The following is a 22889-nucleotide window of genomic DNA, read 5'->3' on the forward strand; positions in this document are numbered from 1 at the left end:
CGATCGAATGGCAGAGTAGACTCGATGGGCCGAATGGCCTTATTATACTCCTGTAACTTGTGAACTTGTGAAAACATTTAGAGTGGTGTATGTATGCAGATTTGTGATACACCGTTATGACTGATCACAGAAGATTTAATCCATTTGTTTGTGTATGCTTCTGTAGCCCAGTCAGTTCAGAACATCCTTTGACTGCTGCTGTCAAGTGGAAATACAAATCATACCCACACCGACACAGATTTGTGCTGCCAACATGCTCCATCACACTTTGCTTTCTATGACTAAGAGCCTTCTAATTGCTGTCTCTATAGGCCTAGCCCACACTTCATTATGTCCTGGTGTTCTAGATTGCTTCATCACAGGACGTTATTTTTTCTGTATTTACCCCTAATTAATTTATCTTTAAATTAGGTAAAATCTCGACATTTTAATGCAGGGGAATACCAGCAAATAGTCCTTATTATTTAACCCCAGTAGGTTTGAAATAATATGCTGCTAAATCTGCTCTGTATCCTCTGGAAAGCTAATACTGATTAGTGGTGTACAAAGCAGGGGCTGGCACTCCTGGTACTGGAGTATCAAATATCATTTTGAAAGCCTAGACATGTTGGAGATAAAGGCCGACATTGTATCAGCCCATCTGAATGCTTGTTGAACCTTTCTGCACTCTCTCCTCGTTATCTACCCCAGGCATCAACTCAAGATTTTTGCAAATGAATAAATATCAACGTACATGTATATATTAAGGAACCAATGTTAGTCTATGTAAATATGGTGATCAGTTGCCAGACCATTTTATCGAGTGGCTTCCTGCTATGTGTTTGCTTAAAAAGCAAAGATGCCTCACAGCATTATCACAGAAGAGACCTGGGTTCGATCCTGACTACTGCTGCTCTCTGTATGGAGTTTGCACATTCTCCCTTTGAACGCGTGGGTTTCCTCTGGATGCTCTGGTTGCTTTCCACATCCCAAAGACGTGCGTGTTTTGGGGGTTAATTGGGCTCTGTAAATTGCCCCTAGTGTTTAGTTTAGTTTAGTTTAGAGATACAGTGCGGAAACAGGCCCTTCGGCCCAATAGGTCCGCACCGCCCAGCGATCCCTGCACATTAACACCATCCTACACATCACTAGGGACAATTTACATGTACACCAAGCCATTTAACCTACAAACCTGTATGTCTTTGGAACGTGGGGGATCTCACAGAAAACCAACGCAGTCACGAGGAGAACGTACAAGCTCCGTAGTGTGTAGGAGGTGGATGAGAAAGTGGAATAGCGTAGAACTAGTGTGAACGGGTGAGCCATGGTTGGCATGGACCCAATGGGCTGAAGGGCCGGTTTTCATCCTGGATTTCTACACAAAACTAAACTATGCACTGCCCATATGGAGGGCCGTCTTTATTTAAACAGCTACACCTTAATGAGTTCAAAATCTCCCACTGCTTGTCAGTTTCAATGGAAGTAGGCTATATCATTTTCCTTTAGACATTTAAATGTGTTAATGTGTTCATTAATGCATGCTAATGCTTTTAGAATATTATCTTTATTCAGAGTGGCGCACTGCTTACAAAGGAAGAGGGCTTCAGTGCTTTTATTATTAGTGGAAATCTGTGCCCCTATTTCTTGTCGAAAATGAGGACTTATAGTGTTCTAGCCTTTAGAGCGCGCATGCATATCTCAATTCTTTCCATAACTTTAGCCATTAAGGAAACATTTAATCTATTTTTCTTCAAACACAAAGCAAACAGTCCTGCTGTTCTGCACATCGAATTCCACCTGCAATAGTTGGCACATTCAGTTTAGCTCTTCCCACTCACACAACGTACAATGCTTATTAATGTGCTTACAGTGATATCAGATATTCCTTTAACTGAGTCTTTAGCGGTGAATATCTGAAGCTCCAGTACAGATCCTGTCAATCACAAATAAACAAATCTTTTATATCCACAATCGTTTAAATCAATATCAATCCTTTCCACGTTGCCTTATTTTTCCTGTTATCTCTCCTCTTTTACACACTTTCTTCCACACTCCCTCTCAGACCACTACCCAGTTCAACCCTTCCTCTTCTCGCATCTATCCTTTGCTTCCCTTCCTCTCACTTATCCCCAAATGGCCCGAAAACATTTTTGCTGGAAACACGAGATCGCAGGCGCTGGGATCCTCAGCAAAAAAACAAAGTGCTGGAGGAGCTCAGCTGAGGAGTGCAATGGCCAGGTAATGCTTTAGGTCAGGGCCCTTGGTCCCGACCCGAAACTTTGTTTGTCTATTTAGTTGAGTTTAGTTTAGAGATACAGCGCAGAAACAGGCCCTTCGGTCTACCGAGTCCATTCAACCAGCGATCCCCGCTCATTAGCACTATCCTGCACACCGCTAGGGACAATTTACACATACACCAAGCCAATTAACCTACAAACCTGCACATCTTAGGAGTATGGGAGGAAACAGAAGATCTCGAAGAAAACCCCAGCGGTCACGGGTAGAACGTACAAACCCTATACAGCACTACAAGCGCTGTAATGCCCCTGTCCCACTTAGGAAACCTGAACGGAAACCTCTGGAGACTTTGCGCCCCACCCAAAGTTTCCGTGCGGTTCCCGGATGTTGCAGGGGGTTGCCGGAGGTTGCAGGTAGTGGAAGCAGGTAGGGAGACTGACAAAAACCTCCGGGAACCTCCGGGAACCGCATTAAAACCTTGGGTGGGGCACAAAGTCTCCAGAGGTTTCTGTTCAGGTTTCCTAAGTGGGACAGGGGCATAAGGCAGCAACCCCAGCGCTGCACCATCCGTTGCCGCCCTTTTTCCTCCACAGATGCTGCATGACCAGCTGAGTTCCTCGAGCATTCAAATGCTTTTGTTCTGGTGAGCTTCCCAGCTGACATCACCCCATCAGTAATTGTCAAAAGTCACCACTTTTCTGCCCTCTGTGAAATCTCCTCCACACTACAGGAGAGTTGCATTGAAAACACAAATGAGAAACCATAAGCTAAATCAAAAATAGAATAACACTATGAAAAAATGTGGTAAGAAAAAATAACCCCCTCAACCATCCTTTGTTTATTCACCAGCTGGGATATAGGAATTAATTTTCTAACTTACATAAAAGCAAGAGGATTTGTGGCAAGATGCCGGCTCAGTCTGTTTATAGGAATGAAGAGATGACAGCACTCAGTTTGCAGCGGGTTGGTGATATGTTCCACAACGGCACTCTGCTCAGGATGGAGAACAGGGTTCTCATTCACGTTCATAAATGATAGGAGTGATATTAGGCTATTCAGCCCATCAAGTCTATTCTGCCATTCAAATACGGCTGATCTATATTTGAATGGCAGAATAGACTTGCAGAGAATTGCTAAGGACAAACTGCACCCCCTCCACATACACCTGGATCTCCTGCCATCAGGCAAGAGATATCGAAGCATCAAAGCCCGGACCACAAGACTGCTAAACAGTTTCCTACCACAGGCTGTGAGGCTGCTAAACAGTCACTCTGTACTCACAGTCACTTGATTCTGCGGCTTGCACGGACACTATTAACTGGCACTGGCCACTTTAATAACTGGCATTGGCCACTCAAATCAGCTGCCCCGGACATTTTTATGATTGGTTTATTGTATTTTAACATTGTGTTTTACCTGCTTTTAACTATTTATACTGTTCCATCAGGGACTGGATTGTTTTTAGTGTTATTATGTGTGAAATGTTTTAAATATCATGTGCGATGCTCCGCTATTCCCTGGGAAACGTCTTTTCATTTTGCACTGTACAACTGTTGCTTGCAAGATGACAATAAAGGTTGATTGATTGATATCTCTCCCTCCTAACCCCATTCTCCTGCCTTCTCCCCAAAACCCCTGACACCCGTACTAATCAAAAATCTATCTATCTCTGCTTTAAAAATATCCATACACTTGACCTGCACAACCTTGTGCGGCAAAGAATTCCACACATTCACCACCCTCTGGCTAAATAAATTCCTTCCCAATTCCTACTAAAGGTACGTCCTTTAATTCTGAGGCTTTGACCTCTTGTCCCAGACTTTCCCGCCAGTGGAAACATCCTCTCCACATCCACTCTATCCAAGTCTTTCAATATTCAGTTTGTTTCAATGAGGTTCCCCCACATTCTTATAAACTCCAATGCCTGTCCCCTCATTCATCTATGTTGAAAGGAGAGACCAAACGAGTCTTATGGGTGGAGGCATATGTGATCTTGTTAAGGCCACATGCCAGTCTTCAATGTTGTTTCAACAGGACAGTAAAGTGTTTACAGTGAGGCTGACAGTTGAGATATGGCAGTGATTAAAGAAAGACCTGCTTCCTTACAAGGCATCTCTCACAAACTCAGTATTTGCCAGTGCATATTATGTTCAGTGAAATTGCTGTGAAGGGTAGTTGCTCTTGCGGGCAGGAGCCAAATGAAACACACAGAGCAAGAACCCACAAACAGCAATCTATAATAGATCTCACTGAGTGTCACACTGGGATTGGCATGAACATGGTTCGTCAGAAGACTTAAAAGATTTATTCACCTAACTACCATTAACAGACTCAGAATATAGATCTATTTTGTTGGGCTTAAAATCACATTCTCATCTCCACCCTCAACCTTACTTGCTGTTTCCAAAAAAGAAAGCAAGTTGTCCCACAAGAGGCGGCACGGTGGCACAGAGGTAGAGCTACACCCTGACAGCGGCAGAGACCTGGGTTCGAACCTGACTACGGGTGCTGTCTGTACGGAGTTTGTACGTTCTCCCCGTAACCTGCATGGGTTTTCTCCAAGATCTTTGGTTGCCTCCCACACTCCAAAGACATACATGTTTGTAGGTTAATTAGCTTGGTGTAAACATCAAAAGATTGTCCCTTCTGCATGTAGGAAAGTGTTAATGTGCAGGGATCGACGGTCGGTGCGTACTCGGTGGGCCAAAGGGGATGTTTCAGTGCTGTATCTCGAAACTAAATTAAATTAAATTTTGTTTCTGGTGTAGCAAAGTGCCCAACCCATTTTGAGCCAACAGCCAACTATTACGCTATTGAACACCACAAACCCAAATTAAACTCCATACTATTGTTAATTCTGGCCAAATTGGAGATGCCATGGACACTAAAATCAAGTAAAGGCTTCTGTGCTGCTAGGCCATTTGGTCAATTTAAATGTGCCTTTTGCAGAACTGGGACAAGCTGCAGAATGGTGCCAGCTTGTCTGGAGCCCAGATAAGAGTTGCAGGGAAAGAATGAGACGTCTGCAGATTCTTACAATTAGGTGTAAATTGCATGAAACGGATTGGTTGAATGCAAACCAGACATACACATTGTAAATAATGTTGCAAAGCTTTACTTTGCCAGAAGGTACACAAAAATGCTGGAGAAACTCAGCGGGTGCAGCAGCATCTATGGAGCGAAGGAAATAGGTGACGTTTCGGGCCGAAACCCTTCTTCAGACTGATGGGGGGTGGGGGGGAGAAGGAAGGAAAAAGGGAGGAGGAGGCGCCCGAGGGCGGGGGGATGGGAGGAGACAGTTCGAGGGTTAAGGAAGGGGAGGCGACAGCAAGGGCTAGCAAAATTGGGAGAATTCAATGTTCATGCCATCCGGACGCAAGCAACCCAGGCGGAATATGAGATGCTGTTCCTCCAATTTCCGGTGTTGCTCACTCTGGCAATGGAGGAGACCCAGGACAGAGAGGTCGGATTGGGAATGGGAGGGGGAGTTGAAGTGCTGAGCCACCGGGAGTTCAGGTAGGTTATTGCGGACTGAGCGGAGGTGTTCGGCGAAACGATCGCCCAACCTCCGCTTAGTCTCACCGATGTAAATCAGCTGACATCTAGAGCAGCGGATGCAGTAGATGAGGTTGGAGGAGATACAGGTGAACCTTTGTCGCACCTGGAACGACTGCTTGGGTCCTTGAATGGGGTCGAGGGGGGAGGTGAAGGGACATGTGTTGCATTTCTTGCGATTGCAACGGAAAGTGCCCGGGGAGGGGGTGGTACGGGAGGGAAGGGAAGAATTGACAAGAGAGTTGCGGAGGGAGCGGTCTTTGCGGAAGGCAGACATAGGGGGAGATGGGAAGATGTGGCGAGTGGTGGGGTCATGTTGGACGTGGCGGAAATGGCGGAGGATTATTTGTTGTATGCCGGCTGGTGGGGTGAAAGGTGAGGACTAGGGGGACTCTGCCCTTGTTGCGAGTGCGGGGATGGGGAGAGAGAGCAGTGTTGCGGGGTATGGACGAGACCCTGGTGCGAGCCTCATCTATGGTGGAGGAGAGGAATCACCGTTCCCTGAAGAGCAAGGACATTTCTGATGCCCTGGTGTGGAACGTCTCATCCTGGGAACAGATGCGGTGTAGACGGAGGAATTGGGAGTAGGGGATGGAGTCTTTACAGGGGTAGGGTGGGAAGACGTGTAGTCCAGATAGCCATGTGAGTCAGTGGGTTTGTAGTGTATGTCGGTCAGAAGTCTGTCCCCTGCGATGGAGATGGTGAGGTCAAGGAATGGTAGGGAACATACTTTGCCAGATGTTGATTGGGTTAAGTGTTGAGCCTTGTCTGGTTTTCCTGAATATCCAGGCACATGTTGCATAATTCATCTCCGTTAACTTGCATCTAGAAACTTCATCAGATACATTGTATTAGTCATTGTATTACTGGGTTAGGGAAATGCCTATCATGTAGGCATTGTTCCCGATGTTGGGGAAGTCCAGGACAAGGGGTCACAGCTTAAGGATAAGGGGGAAATCCTTTAAGGCATTTTTCACACAGAGAGTGGTGAATCTCTGGAACTCTCTGCCACAGAGGGTATTGAGGCCAGTTCATTGGCTATATTTAAGAGGGAGTTAGATGTGGCCCTTGTGGCTAAAGGGATCAGGGGGTATGGAGAGAAGGCAGGTACGGGATACTGAGTTGGATGATCAGCCATGATCATATTGAATGGCGGTGCAGGCTCGAAGGGCCGAATGGCCTACTCCTGCACCTATTTTCTATGTTTCTATGTATCTATGTACTGTGTTAATTGATATTTGTTATTGGACTGTCTAGAGACCACCACCATATGGTTCAGCCCCTCTAGGTTTGGGGACCTATAAAAGGTAGCTCCTACGAGGTCCTGTATCGATCTTCTGGAAGAATGCTTGGGACTGTGTGACCTTTTGGAGTGTCTCTGCTTGCACAAGGCTAGGAGGGCTTGGCCAAGCAGATACAAGGATCGAACCTGCGGTGGTTAGATATAGTAGAGGGGAACTGTTATTGTGCTTTTCCAAAATAAAGTTTAATTGCGCACGTGCTTGACTCAGTATTTTATTGACTGAAACTAGACTGGGGGGGGGAGCTTAGAACAAGCTATTTACACTATGAACTGGCTTGCTGGCACTAGTGACTTTGAACTTTGTTTAGTTTTGCAATATGTTGTTTGTGTTTAATTTTTTGTCTGCTCATTAGGTTATCTATTGAGTACAGCGTTTACAAACCAGTCGTGCTGCAAGTAAGAATTTTATTGCTCCATTTCGGTACATGTGGCAATTGACCACTCTTGACTCTTGAGGATGAAGCAAGTGATGAGCGAGGGGGCCAATGTAAGAAATGGGATTAAACAAACACAATAGAAAAATAGTGCTTGATTTGTCAGGTGTAGAAAGGCCTACAGCCTTGTGAGAGAACAAACCTTTCCAGAATAAACCATCTCTGTTGAGTTAAATTATTTTTACAGAACTCTCAAGTTGCTTCAACCTAAAGGAAAACGACATTGCCAAATAATAGAGAAAGCAAGAGCTTGGCATCTTAACTAAAGCCTCTCATAGCATTCTACTGCCATCAGGTTATATTGAATGAAGCTCCCTGCTTTCTGTCAACCATGGTTTCTACTCAGTCACTCTTGTCATTTTTTAAATTCAGACAAGCGCAAATAGGGCCAATTTTCTCTTTCTCTTGAAAGTGCTTGTCAGTCGACATGCTGACTGGAATAAACTCGCCAATGCAAAGCATTTCTATCTGGCAGACATCTGTCTACTGATTATTGTACTGCCTCTTGCACACAGAATCATATTGAGCAGCAAGTTTAAAAGCAAATCTGACATAACATTAAGGTGAGTAGATATACATAATATATCACTTCAATTCTAATGAGGTGCCAACATGAGTAACCTTGTATAACAGATGGCTGTTCAATCCAATAAGTTTGAAACAGTTGTAAATATTATCCAGATCCATTTATCTATTTACTTATTTATTGGAATCACTTGCACTCTGTGGCACTTCCCCACAAAATCCCAGCATTACTGAATTTTTAGGCTGGAAGACGACTAATTCATCTTGCAAACTGGTTCACAGTAAGTGCTAATTGAGCACTGAAGCCTGGGGTTTATTCATCTTAGGGGATCTCTCCTCTATAATGGTGTCTAATTCAACAGTCTGCCCCTGTCGAACTGGAGATTAACAGGAAGCTCCCATGGAGATTGGGATGGGTTAGGATTCACGGTTGCTCTTTGTGAAAAAAAGTGAAGGTGAATGCTGCTGGAATCCTGCAGGCTGCAACCAACGGAACCAGGGTAGGAGGGGGCGGAATTTGATGTGATAGACAACTAGTTAGCAAAGAATGGCTGCACAATGACTTGAGACATTGATCTAAATGTTATCTCATGCCAGGAGCTCAAGTCACATCTGTTGAAGGCATGCACCTGTATAGGCAGACTTTCCATTCAGTTCACCAGTTAGTCACTTTCTGTGCATATCAGGAGACACCAAGTGGCAGGTATCATAAGCTCACAAGGACTTAAGGTCATAAGGTATAGGAGTAGATTTAAGCCATTCGGCCCATCAAGTCTACTCCGCCATTCAATCATGGCTGATCTATCTCTCCCTCCTAACCCCATTCTCCTGCCTTCTCCCCATAACATCTGACACCTGTACAAATCAATAATCTATCTATCTATGCCTTTTAAAAAAACCCAGCCATCTGTGGCAAAGAATTCCACAGATTCACCACCCTCTGACTAAAGAAATGTCTCTTCATTTCTCCTCGTTCTTCACAGAAGAACATCCTTTAATTCTGAATTATCGTGGGGCAATCCATTGACCAGCTAAGTCTGAACAGAGAGCTTGGCCTGATGAAGGGAGACTCACTCATCTCAGATCAATGGTCGGAAGTGCCAGATAACAGAATAATAAAAGACATGAGACGATAAATAGGGCAGTGTGTCATATTTATAATGCACCTTATTCCCAATGGAATAGAACGAATCTAGTTGTGGAATTGAATTCTAAAAATTACTCATTTTGCTCATGTGCCATATCTACAGTAAAACAGTGTCAGGGATTGTGTTTGGTCTTGACCCAATGAAATGTTTCCAGTCCACTTTCAGAAAATGTGGGCAAGACTTCATAATCATGGCAGAATTAAGTCATTCAACCCATTGAATCTGCTCTGCCATTTGATCATGGCTGGTCTATTTTTCCCTCTCAACCCCATTATTTTGCCTACTCCCTGTAACCTTTGATATTCTCATTAATCAGGAGCCTACCACAATCTACTTTAAAAATACCCGATGACTTGGCCTCGATAGACATTTGTGGTAATGAATTCCACATACCCACCACCTTCTGGCTAAAGAAATTCCTCCACATCCCCATACTAAAGTACGTCCTTTTATTCTGAAGCTATTCCCTCTGGTCCTAGACTCTCCCACGACTGGAAACATCCTCCCCACATTCACCCTATCTAGATCTTAACCTAGAACTTAACCGAGTTCAGCTGTGAATGGTGCAGGCCATGAACAAAGGTAGTCTGTGTCTCTGCACACCACAATATATCTGAGGAAGCCTCAAAATAGAACATTGAATGAAGCTTTGCCTCCATGGAACTTTCTTTGCTCTGTTAGGACGACTATTCATTCATGAACCCCCCGTGTCATTCACCTCTGGACCCGATTGCCTCAGTGTTCAGCACAGTGTAGGTATGTTGCAAAGCCTACCTGAAGCGTCGCTGAAAATCTGTCGCTGCGGGTGTGCGCGATTTTGGCGCCGTTTAGAGGGGGGCGGGTTTAAAACGCGATTTTCTCTAGGCTGTTCAAATCGAAGATGTTCAGCCTAGTTAATTATTAACGAAAAATCGCTGAAAGACCCCGTCGCAAAAGCTATTATTAGTTTTAAAGGCCTCGTATAATAGTTATAGTAGTTTAAAAATCAATCTCTAAACCCACGAGCACCAGCAACCGCAGGGTCTCATAAAGCAAATATCTGAAGGTATGCTGTATATTTTTACATTAAAAAGGGCTTCTAAAGATCCCTTTATACAAAGTTTAATATTGCGAGGAGCTCATTTTGGGCCCATTATATCCCGCAGTATTTTTCTGGGCATTTGGGGGCACAAATCTACCGCAATGTGAACGTTCTAAACCAGCGCGTTCACAGGGACCCACTGGAAAGCTGATTTAAATGGGCATTTATTTACAGCAATTGAACACTGAATTCCTTCCATTTGGTCTATAAATTAATGTAAAAGATTTAAAAATCATGTTTTATTGTGAATTATTTGTGAATATTATTTGGACATTTAGGCTATTTAAAAATGTTAATCATTTATTAAGAAATGGATAGATGTTTAGATCTAGTAATTGAAGTCTGAAATTAGCTACAGTTAGGTAACTAACTAATTATATGCTTTAATTTCAGGTCATCCAAGTAAGATTATTTTATATTTGTTTCAGAATGCTTCAATCTATGATAACTGAAAATTTCATTCAGTTCTCTTAATTTTTAAGAAAGTTATGGGCTTTTGACTGTTCACGATCACAGCTTTTCTGTTATGTCCATAGAAAATCAATAGGGAACAAGATGCTCATTTCCCAGTATGAAAATGGCCATAACTTTTTAAATACTTGAGATATGAAAGTGAATTAGGTGTCAAATTAAACTTATTTTTATGCCTTATCTGATGGGATAAATTACAGACTTGATTTTTAAAATCTCAAAATTTTGTAACATTGCTACACAGTGGTGCAGCAGTTAGTACTGTTGCCACAGAGGACCGATACAGGGCAAGTATTGCTACATTTCCATTCACCATCACTGTTTGCATGCACAGATGAGTTCTGTGTTCTCAATAAGCAGGATTTTACCTTAATTGGCCTATATAAATTATAAGATAGCTGGACTGAAGCTGTACATCAAGGGATCCCTTGTTATTGAAACTGCATTACAATCTACATTTCCACTTCCCCAAAAGATGGATGGGTAATTACTCATGGGTGACATGGCCAATTATAAACCAATGAGCCAATTTAATTTCATATTCTAAGTCATTTTTGATAAAGGTGCACAATGTATTTCATCATATTCTTAATCTCGTGTGATAAAGAAAAGCCCTGATACTTTTGTTAATAGTCTTGGATATTCTGATTACATTCTTTTTGCACACATGGACTAGAGTCTGATCTAGATTTAGGCAGAGTGCACTTCACTTAATTTCCAGCTCATTGGCTTCACTGGAAAAATCAGCACTAATTTCTCTAGAGCACTGGATGGTCAGCTGGCCCACTTGAAGTGGTCCAGTTTTGTTTAGTTTAGAGATACAGTGCGGAAACAGGCCCTTCAGCCCACTGAGTCCACGCCGACAAGCAATCCCCGCACATTAACACAATCCTACACACACTAGGGACAATTTACACATACACCAAACCAATTAACCTGCATACATGATTGTCTTTGGAGTGTGGGAGGAAACCGAAGATCTCAGAGAAAATCCATGCGGTCACGTGGAGAACGTACAAACTCCTTACAGACAGCACCCGTAGTCGGGATCGAACCCGGGTCTCTGGCACTGCAAGTGCTGTAAGGCAGCAACTTTACCACTGAGCCACCATGCCACACACAGTTGTGTGCAGGGAATTGAGGAATGTTGATGCAAGGTATAGAAAGGAATGTAAATGCATTTCAAAATGGGAATGGTGCGTATCCTGCGGGGACAATGGCAGAGCGTGGTGCTTGCTGGGAGACAAGTTATCTACTGCATGTGTTTTGACCTCTTATAGCCATGGAGTTTAACTGTCTGCTCAACATTACATTTCTGGTCATCAGTGGCCCCTCCCTGCCACCCCTTGGAAATTCAAGGTGGGAGAGTCAGAATGGCATGGATAGCTGATTGCATTATTTCTTTGTGAAGACATCCACTGCCTTATTAGCCTTATCATTGCCTTATCAAGTCTAAAGAAGGGTCTCAACCTGAAACATCACCCATTCTTTCTCTCCCGAGATGCTGCCTGTCCCACTGAGTTACTCCAGCATCTTGTGTCTATCTTGGGTGTAAACCTGCATCTGCAGTTCCTCCCTACACCTTATCAGCCCTTGCTAGAATGTTATCTGGGCCTTGCAGCACAGGCTGCGTCATTTGCAGAGGGGTTATATATGGAACTGTACATCATATGACCACCTGATCACGTCCCTATTTGTGATCTTTCTCTTTCTGAGATTTGTTGCCTTTATCATCTCCCTCGGGATGCATCTGACCTGGATAAGGGTAAAGGATAAAGTTCCAACTAATCCCTGATCTTTATATGTAAACATCTACCCGTAAGCAGAATATTCCCCTGCCATGTGGCCCACATGGACCTCTGTTACACTATGGAAGGAGAGCTTTGTAGGTTTTGCGGATCATCTGGTCATGCTGGGCTCAGCATTGCATTGAGCCGATGTGAAAATCAGTTCAGAGGAATCGACAAGCAAAGAGCAAACTGCTGGACAAACTCAACGGGTCAGGCTGCATCTGTGGATCGGTGACATACTGGTCAACCTGAGGAACACATTCAGAAACAGACTGGTTCCACCAAGATGCAGGACAGAACACGGCAGGAGATCATTCTTCCCTGCGGCTATCAAACTGTACAACTCCCCCCCCCACTTCTGTTGTGGGGTAGACTGACACCCCCCCTCCCCAATCCTTTCCACTCGTCACTTTAATTTCATGTTTCATGTATTTTGTGTTTTGTGACTGTTGGCAGATCAATTTTCCTCCTGGGATAAAGAAAGTTCTATCATATCATAATGTATCATAATGTTTCGGTTCGGGAGCCTTCTTGTCTCAGATGAGGGAAGTGTCACCATTTTTGCAAAACTCACTAAGAACCCTTCATTGCCATTTTACATTGATGTAGTGCCTTTATTATATTACAATGCCAAGCTAAAGGTGGTACAAGGGTAGTAGAGGGGCTGGGGGGGGTTATGAAGGAAGACGTGAAGAGGCAGAGATTTTGGGGAAAAAAGTCATGAGCTCCTGGCTTTGGCAGCCACAGAGGTTAAAGCAAAATGGGGAGTGGGTAAAAGCTAAACCTGCACATTAACACTACCCTACACACATCAGGGACTATTTACATTTATACCAAGCCAATTAACATACTAACCTGTACATCTTTGAAGTGTGGGGGGAACCGGAGCACCCGGAGAAAACCCACGTGGTCATGGTGAGAACGTATAAACTCCATATAGAGAGCACCCGTAGTCGTGATCGAACACGGGTCTCTAGCGCTGTAAGGCAGCAACTCTACTGCTGCGCCACCATGCTGCCCCAGTTGTAGTTCTACAGGAGGTTACAGAGATAGGAAGCAAGAGGCCATCAAGGGATGAGTAGTATAAAATAAAAGGCATGTCGAAATGGATCCAGTATCAATTAATGAGAGTAATTGTTGAAGGATGTTGGGGCAAGCCAGCAAAGAGACAGCAGGCATTCGGAGAAGGTGAAGATTATGGAGGCTTGGTGAAGACAAAGGACAACTTTCCATTTCTTCTCTCGCCCCTTTAAATAAAAATTCATTACATCAGCTAACCACAGCTTTGAGGAAAACAAATTATTGCATAGTTGAGTTGTAATGTACCTGCAGTTTGTTAGATCAGTTGTCACACAGTATGTACCTGTCAAGCACTCTGCTATGCAATGAGTCGTGCTTGTCTCTTGCTAAAAGAACATCACAGTCTTGAGAGCAAGTGTGGCTACATGCCTTGATAGAAAAATGTTAAGTTCCATCCACATTATAGTTGGGGATGGAGACGACCTCATGCTGTACACACAAAACATTTCTAATTAATAGCTCCGGTAAAATACATTTAAAATTGAGATCCTGTGGCATTCTAGCACATCCACAGTATTGTGTTGTATTCGCTATTTTTGTCATGTGTACTGAAATACAGTGAAAAGCTTTGTTTTTTTTTTGTCCTATCCAGTCAAACCATATCATACTCTGCATTAGTGCAATCAAGCCATGCACAAGGGAGAGCAAGTGGGTAAAATGCCTGAATGCTCAATTTACAGGTGAGGGAAAGGCTGGGGTGAAAAGATAGAAGATAGACACAAAATGTTGGAGTAACTCAGCGGGACGGGCAGCGTCTCTCGGTAGAAGGAATGGGCAAAGTTTTGCGTCGAGACCCTTCTTCAGACTTCTGTTGGCTGCTTGGGTGTTTTACCGTGGTGAACTTGACGTACTGTGAAAGTCAGTGACTGGTTTAGGTAGACGAATCTAGCAGCAGCTTGTACGGTAATAGATACCACAAAGATGTGCAAGCTCGTTTGAATCAACTCATCCAACATATTTAGCACTTGCTCAACACTGAGCTGTCAGCCCACATTCTGTGCCACATTGTGTGGCCTCAACACATGAATTCCATCATCAGAGGCAAGAGTGCGACCAACTCAGCCATGGGTCAACAACAGAATTAAATTATTGGCAGCCTTTGATAATTAAAGAATCCACATTTTCCTTTCCTGCATTTGTGATTTGTGGGTTCCTCACTATAATTAATGATGACACTTCTAGCTGAATTATTAATTGAACACTTTTTAAGTATGTTATTATAAATCTGTCTATGCGGTTCATTAGCAACCCCACTGCAGACCGGCTGACAGAAAGCAACACAATTAGCCAAAATGCATATTAGAACTTATTTCGTGTGAATTTAAAAGAAGTAAACGTGGCGCCCTTTTTGTACGGCCTCTTTAAGATCTCCGCTGGCAAACGACTCAAACTGTGCTTAGTGTGATATCTTACCTTGAGCATTGGCAATCATAACAGCCCGTCAGAACACAGTCAAACCCCACACACAGTGAAGGGATTTTCCGATCAGTTCATTGTCGAATTAGTGTCGGTTAAAGATACAATAGTGGTATTTAAGAGGCTTTTGAATAGGCACATGGATAGTCCGGGAATGGAGGGATATGGATTATTATGCAGGCAGCATTATGTAAGGCACAGACATTGTGGGCTGAAGGGCCTGAGAGACGTCCTCCATGCTTGTTTTTTTCAGTTGCACCTTTTATATCAACATGGGAGTGTGGTGTGTATCTGTTGAACATTATAATCAAGAACCCCACTCTTTCAATTCATGTTCTTAGTTTAGATGAACCACTATGTGCTAACATCCTCCCTACCTCTACTTTCCCTAATGGTTGTGTGAATTCAAGCATCACATGATGTGGAGTGGACCCTGATCTCACGCTTATTCTGTGCTGAACTGCCTGTTTTTCATTAGAATGCCATCTAACAAGTTTTAGTTTAAAGATACGGCATAGATACAGTCCCTTCAGCCAACTGAGTACATGCTGACCTTCGATCACCCATCAACACTAGTTCTATGTAATCCCACTGCCTACACATTAGAAGCAAATTTACAGAGGCCAATTAACCTGAAGAAGGGTCTCGACCCAAAACGTCACCCATTCCTTCTCACAAGAGACGCTGCCTGTCCCGCTGTGTTACTCCAGCATTTTGGGTTTGTCGTTGTTGCAAACCAGCATCTGTAGTTCGTTCCTACCCAATTAACCTACAAACCAGCATGACTTTGGGATGTGAGAGGAAACTGGAGCACCCAGAGAAACCCTCGCGGTCATAGGGAGAGTGAGCAAACTTCACACAGACATCAGCTGAGGTCGGGATCGAAACCGGGTCTCTGGTGCTGTGAGGCAGCACGTCTACCAGCTGCGTTACTGTACTGTCCATAAGGAAGAGAGAAATATATATAATCTTAAAAATGCAGAGGGACGGAAACAGTGGCTGGGGGGGCAGGAGTGAGATCTGCTGCTTCTGATTTCCATCAGTCTGCCCGGTTTGTAGTTCCTTTGAGCTTTGGCTCTGATGCCTTTGAGAAGATGGACAACATTCATTTACACGGGTTGCATGAGAGAAGAGGAAATAATGATTCTGTAAGATCCAAACCCTGCGAGAATCGTTTTCCTCAGAAGAAAAAGAGACAAAATAATTAGCAAAAAAAAGAAATCAAGAGTGAATGGTGTGAGATGGAATGAATCTGGCAGCCAGGACCACAACACCAATAAATCACAGGCAGGTCTAAAGCTCCTTTTATTAACAGATGTTCATTACGCTTAATTGAAGTGTTTATGATAAAGCAGCACCTGTCTTTAAAACAATTGAGTAAACAATGGCTGCTTTCGCAAAATGATAAAGAATCGTTTAATGCAGAGGTTTGGAATAGCACAACCTTATAAAGCTGAAGAATTGCCTCCACATGTGGAAAATGTCTATGTGTGTGAGGGGTTCCACGTGTAACTGTGTTGGTAGGAAGGAACTACAGGTGCTGGTTTCAACCGAACATAGACACAAAAAGCTGGAGTAACTCAGTGAGTCAGACAGCATCAGTGGAGAGAAGGAATTGGTGATGTCTTGGGTCGAGACCCTTCTTCAGACTGAGAGTCACGCCACCTATTCCTTTTCTCCATAGATGCTGTCTGACCCGCTGTGTTACTCCAGCTTTTTGTAACCGCGTGGGTCTGGATCACTGCGATCCATGAGTCTCAGTCTCTGTGGGAGTTGGTGAATGTTTAAGGGTCTGTGTGTGCCTGTGTGGATGGATGTGTGTTTTTATGGGCGCGTAGCTGTGTGGGTGTTTATCAGAGTTCGTGCCTCCATGTGGTGCTTGCATGGAAATATCCATGTATCTGTGTAAACACATATGTTAGTCTGACAAGCATTCGAAATCATAAACCCTCAGAGAAATAATATCTAATGGACCTGTGCAACATTCCTCTTTCTCTCCTAAGTCATTCCACCACCTAGACAATTGAGATTACCAACTTAATATCAATTACTGCTGGATTGATTTCAAATGGAAGCCAGGAGAATGATCCTTACAATGGTTGTGAGATGCATTTCACTAACATTTCTGGTGTCTTATGGAAGATCAGCACCATTGCCAATGTACTTGCATTGAGAATGGATCTCATATTACAGAAAGCGGGTATGTGTAACTCCAAAGCAAGAATCAATATTAAACCTCATGTCTAGGAAGGAACTGCAGATGTTGGTTTACACCGAAGACGCACACAAACTGCTGGAGTAACTCAGCGGGTCAGGCAGCATCTCTGGAGAAAAGGGATAGGTGACTTTTCGGGGCGGGACCCTTCTTCAGACCGAGAGTCAGGAACGTCACCTATTCCTTTTCTCCAGAGATGCTGCCTGACCTGCTGAGTTACTGCAGCATTTGAAACCAGGTGTTCTCTGACCACTGGCCACCTCTAAGTTCCTCAGTTGATGAGCATTTATTTCCTACACGTCTGAGAGATAGTGAAGGAGGGTGGGGGACAGGATGAGAGAGAGAAGGAAAAGACTGGATCCCGTTGATGCCATCCTATCTTTCACTACTCTCCAACCATAATGACTGGTTAGTGAATAAGAAAAAATAATCCCATTCTCTAAATCTTTAAATCTGCAGTTCTCAGCAGCAGGGTGCAATTGACTGCCTGTTTGAGATTAACATTTCACATCCTAACTCAGCTCAGTTTCAATGGACTGCAAGTAGTTCATTTCAGCTGAAAAGATTCTCAGGACAGATCACAGTTGATCCGTAGAGATTTATTCTGTGGATTATTGAACCATGCAGGATATCAGTCCCTGGAACCATCAGCGCTGAGTGAGCTGAGCTGAATCACACACAGTTGGCCTCAGTGCTGAGATCACTCCTGCTGGTGCACTGTCCAAGGTATGGTTGGGTGGAAGAATCTTGCTGAGTGTTTGACCCTAAAGTCAATAGTAATAACTTTCCCCCATGAAGTAGAAGCTGGGAAGAAGATGGTCCAAAGAACTCTATCTGAGTCACATCATTCAGCATCAAATTCAAAGGGATAAAAATTAAAGAATAGTAGGAAAAGTCTTAGCTCAAGGTTGGAGACACTCACTGCCTTCAGCTTCACAGTTTAAGGAGCACTTATACGAGGTGGGCTAGACTATACAAGTGAACCTATCACAGTTAGGGGTGTCCACCCACTCCCACTTGACATGTGAACCCACGGTACATTATCGTAGCATTTGGTGCCAGTATTCTGATCTCTGCTTCTTGGGAAATGTCTGAGGTATTGCAGAAATTCAACCTGCCTCTTTCAAAGTGAGGAGCGAATGCACAATCCCCTCCGGACATCATCCCAGCAGTTGGATATTAGACACCAACCCCCACCCTCTGTCTGGAGTCACTCAAGGGGCAGCAATGAGGCCAGCGAGTCAGAGACTCCCTCCACAGTATGAAGTATTGCATTGCAGCATATTTAATGATAGATCATGCTTGTGATGCTTTGGGGAAAATAGCAGCCAGCGCATGGCAGGAAAACCGGGACCTGCTGTAATCATGGAATCAACAGGAACAAACGTACAGCTTCATTGCCCTTTTAATGGTGTACAGGAATGAACAGATTGCACTGATAGGCAGACTGTGGAACAGATTGAGACTGGATGGAGTGAACAGTATTTACAAAAGCACCAGCAATTTAAAATCTCAGACAGACTTGGCGAGGCTGAACTGACTGACTCACTGATAATTAGTTACCAAAAGCCCACCTCTACACCTGACCCAGAACCCCTCTGGTCTGAATGTGGTGCACAGTCCTCACGTGGAATGTGTAGGGAAAAGAGAGAGAGGGGAGAGAGAGAGAGAGAGAGAGAGAGAGAGAGAGATAGAGAGAGAGAGAGAGAGACAGACACAGCGACAGCATTGTGAGTTTGCCTCTGCTTTATTTGCTACCAGCGCTGCAGCTCAGATTGTAAATATTCTAAAGCTGTTTCTTGGTGGCATGGTACAGTACCATTGAACGGAGCTCTGATGAGATTTTTTTTTCCTCTGCTTCATGCTCCACCAGGACGAAGTCACGATTTGACCGAATTACACCTTGCTGTGATAAAATGAGTGCTGGGGGTGGGGAAGGGGTGACTGTGGAGCTGGTCTCACTAAAGCCTGTGCTGCTTTCGTCAGGTTGCTAACTTCAGAGGTCTCCTCGAGAGAAGAGTTGAAAATGGACTCCTGCGTTCGCTCTCGTAGCATGTCATGGATATCGCACAACGGTGGAAAATTAGCAGGTGAGGAGCATTTCAGTAACATTATTAACCTGAAGAACTTGCAATGTAATCCAAAAGCATGTTGCTTGTAAAAGGGGGCAACTCCTGATATGCTTTTAAACTGCCTTGTCAAGGTGCATTAACCTCGACGTATGAGTCAAATCAGCATCTTAAATCAGTGTTAAGCCTACAGCTTTAATGATCTATGAGGTGACAGAGAGGCTCTGCATTTTAATCACTTCATCTTCACATCTGCTTCCTGCTCTGTATCTGCTGAGTTATTCTGGTGCTTGATCTAATATATCATATAAACAGTGGCTCGTTCAAGGTTGTTCAGTCCCGTCTCCCCTGCCCGGCCTAAACCACTCCGCTCTATCCGTGGCAGCCGCAAGGCACCTCACGCACCCATGATCCACACCCAGCCAGAGGAACTGCTATGGCAGGGTGAGACAGAGAGACAGATACAGTGACAGAAAGAAGGAGAACCAGAGACAGGGGCTGAAAGAGAGACGGAGTGAGAAAGAGAAACACAGGGGGAGACAAGGAGAGTTGGGGGAGAAACAGAGAGGGAGACTGTAGTGTTGAATCAAGGGGAAGTGAGACAGGAATCCTTGTCTGAATAAGGGTCTCGACCCGAAACGTCACCCATTCCTTCGCTCCATAGATGCTGCCTCACCCGCTGAGTTTCTCCAGGATTTTTGTCCACCAGGAATCCTTGTCAGTATTTCCTTCGTGGCTTGCCCTGAACAACTTGCTAATGGCACTTTGCAACTACTTGGAGGAAGAGTGTAGGGATAGTTAAAAGTGAATAACAATTGATATATTTTTCTACTGATGCAATACCCAACTTTTACATTGGCCCTGTATTTGTTCTCTGAAGATGTTCCGAAACAGGTCTGTGGATGATTGGAAGTGCAGTGGTGGCCATGTAAATATGCATTAATACCTCATTTCAATCCCTCAGGCTTCACTGAAGTATTGCAGGTGGGAATTTATCAGACCTCATGTAGTTCTGTTAAAGTCTTTTCACTTTAAATTTAAGTCAAAATGAAGAGTAACAGGAAGCAGAGACTGAATTTTTTTTTTAAATGAGAGAGGAACACTTCAATTTGCACCATTCCTCCCACTGCCCACTGCCCAAAATACTGGAAACGTTGCAGAGGCAACTGGGTGCCTTGAAGAGAAACAGAGATAGGAATAGAAATGCAGCATAGACTGGTTAGTTGGGCCAAATGGTCTCCCTCATCTCTACTAATTTGACAATCCTCTTGAGAGCTGACCCATTTCTAAGAGATCCTAATGATAGGTTTACTTTCCAGTTAATATATGGCTGGCAAAGATTGAGAACATGGTAGATTATTTCCCTTTAAAATGGTAATTTAAGAAGCCTTTATTAGCTCTGAGCATGCAGAGCTTGCAAAGATGCCAACAGTTCTGTATGGGTTTCAGGCAAAAGCTTGATATCTCTAACAGTTTCAGCACAGTCGAAGCTTCCTTCTTATCTCGATTCTTCACCCCTCCCTGAGATGTCCATCTTTGCTGGGGTTAGGCACCAGGGAGATCAGGGCTAGAAATTCCACTTAGTCAACTGGCAATAAGTATGTGTGAGAATATGAAACTTCAGTGGAACTGAATGTGTAGAGGTGAGTCAAAACTGTGGCCATTATTCTCATGTGAAATTAGTCTGGGTGATCAAGGACAATTTCTCCCCGAGGTCTTTTTCTTCATTAGCCTTTCTTCATTCCAAGTCTAGACAATAAATAGTGGCAATGGTCCAGTCCCATCCTGTTTATATCCTGACACCCATATACCAGCAGAGGTCAGTGAACAGTGATCAGAAGCTTTTCTCCGCTTAACCCTGGTTATTAAGTCCAGTTGTAGTATTTAAGAGCATACTCAGATCAGATGAGGATTTGCTTAGGCAATCTAATTTCCAATCCATGCTTATATTGAACATAAACAGTAACAAAAAATATTTAACCACATATGAAACATCCTTTATATTAAAAGTAATTTTCAAAAGGGTGGTAGATGCACTGGATAAATGCAGTAACAACCTTTGCTATAAAATGGTAAACTGATTGTTTTTCTAACAGCTTTTCCTTATGCTGTCTGAATTAGGCAAAAAGTAACACTAGCCTTTAAGGAGGTTTATCATTTCATGAGGATCTATTGGCATAAAATATGCTAATGCATCCCCTTGCCTTTAACTAGACCTGGTCTGTTCAATGTTTTCTACACAGTTATAACTGTGAACAGAGTCACAAGTCTGGTGTTGGTACTTGGTTATACATCTAGTAATGGTGTACAAGACCCACCCAACCAGCACTGCACTAACAAAGGCATGTTTGGGTCAAGCATTGGTGTCAGCTATTACTTAACCTTGGTGGACCTGCTAAAGATTTCACGTCAAGGTTAACTGTCTTTAATCACCTCAAGAGTCCAACAGCATAGTTTTAGTTAACAAATGAAGTATTCCATGGAATGGAACTAGAAATGTTTATTTTAATGGCCTTTGTCCTTTAAAGTGGGTTTCCGATTGCTCCAATCCTGCAGATAAACTTGGAACGTCAGCAACACTTCTACAACTGAACCTCCAGTGAATGTACTTGAGTCAATAATTTTACTGCATTATCCTGCATTACTATAACGAGAAAAATAGTTCAGTTAAGTACTTGGCATCCGAACCCTCTGGGACATTCTGAAATTGTTAAATGTTCTACATTTTCCAAGTTCTCTCTTCATATTCCTACTTAAAGTCAAAATACAAAACAGTGGATTGTGGGCAATGATTCAATTTTAACTCTTTGCCGTTCAGCTTAAAAAACTATTTTAAAATGCTCTACACTCTTGTTTTCAATTCTCTTTCCCTTAGACTCCTATTGTTCAAATATAGTCATGCTGGTACCATTCAACCCCTCAGTACTGGCCCCAACTCATCACTCCTCATTAACTGGTGACACAGTGATCGCAGATAGAATCCAGAGCAACACACAATCTGCTGGAGGAACTCACTTGTACAGACAGCATCAGTGACCAAGGAGTGGTCAACGTTTTGGTCGATACCTTGTATCAGCGTTCTCCAGCCCTGATCATAAGGTCATAAGTGATAGGCAGAATTAGGCCATTCGGCCCATCAAATCTCCTCCGCCATTCAAACATGAGCGATCTATCTCTCCCTCCTTTCCCCATTCTCCTACCATCTCCCCATAACCCCTGACACCCGTACTAATAAAGAATCTATCTATCTCTGCCTAAAAAATATCCATTGATTTGGCCTCCACAGCCTTTTGTGGCAAAGAATTCCACAGATAAGGCTATGACCTGATGCAGGGTTTTGATTCAAAACATTGACCATTCCATCCCTCTCCCCACCGCTGCTCAACCAGCCGTGTATCCTCTTGCAAAATTGTTTGTCACTCTTCATTGACTGTCCCTGCCAGAGTACTGAGCACCTGGTGGACTTTGAGAGCCATCGCTGTAGAGTTATTCCCATCCTTGCTGACGCGACATTGACCACCAACAACTCCAGCGGCGGTTGCTGGAAACAAATCCCAACTATTTATTCCCAAATCTAATCCTGAT

At 43.5% G+C, this 22889-nt stretch overlaps 2 protein-coding genes and 1 long non-coding RNA gene across 4 annotated transcripts in view; 1 reads left to right on the plus strand and 2 right to left on the minus strand.

Moving 5' to 3' along the window:
• dock2 (dedicator of cytokinesis 2) overlaps positions 1–22889 on the minus strand; it is a 703541-nt gene that overhangs the window by 259531 nt on the left and 421121 nt on the right. The window lies entirely within an intron of this gene.
• Positions 4017–22475, minus strand: LOC116978662. Its single transcript, XR_004413497.1, has 3 exons — positions 22465–22475; positions 4182–4185; positions 4017–4141 (listed from the first exon to the last, which is right to left on the minus strand). It is a non-coding gene; the product is annotated as an uncharacterized LOC116978662 (long non-coding RNA).
• The window catches only part of insyn2b (inhibitory synaptic factor family member 2B), an 88397-nt gene continuing 84090 nt past the window's right edge, over positions 18583–22889 (plus strand). For both annotated transcript variants that reach the window (XM_033029963.1, XM_033029962.1), the window contains exon 1: positions 18583–19325. The gene's annotated coding sequence lies outside the window, so the exon portion shown is untranslated. The remainder of the gene's footprint in view (positions 19326–22889) is intronic.

This window comes from Amblyraja radiata, chromosome 11, assembly GCF_010909765.2.
Source record: "Amblyraja radiata isolate CabotCenter1 chromosome 11, sAmbRad1.1.pri, whole genome shotgun sequence".
NCBI lineage: Eukaryota > Metazoa > Chordata > Chondrichthyes > Rajiformes > Rajidae > Amblyraja > Amblyraja radiata.